Source organism: Penaeus monodon, chromosome 32 (genome assembly GCF_015228065.2).
Source record: "Penaeus monodon isolate SGIC_2016 chromosome 32, NSTDA_Pmon_1, whole genome shotgun sequence".
NCBI lineage: Eukaryota > Metazoa > Arthropoda > Malacostraca > Decapoda > Penaeidae > Penaeus > Penaeus monodon.
In genome coordinates, this window is record NC_051417.1 from 12,141,731 (window position 1) to 12,142,120 (window position 390).

Consider the following 390-nt stretch of genomic DNA (forward strand, 5'->3'; position numbering starts at 1 on the left):
ACGCTATTAAAACCTTTGCGTGTATTGCATTGTTTATGTCGCTTCATAAAAAAACTAATGTTTGGGAAGAAAGTTCACATTAGGGGTTACTGGCAATAAAGCGACAATGATGCACGTTTTGGCATTTGATATTTAGTTGATTAGACTTATCGATGTCTCAGCTTGCTCATCCGTAAGGGTTATGTAGGAGATTCAAAGATTCTTTCTGTAGAGCATAATTTTCTGTGGCCTGTACAAAGTTTTATTGTAAATAGTTTGGTAGGGCTAAACCTGTAGAACCCTCCCTTACCCCCCCCAAGTTAATTTTCTCGTGTAAATGCCGGGTGTCGAATAAGTGGATAATGATTTCTAATGATAGGTCCTGGTAGCATATTTTGGCCTGTTTATTAG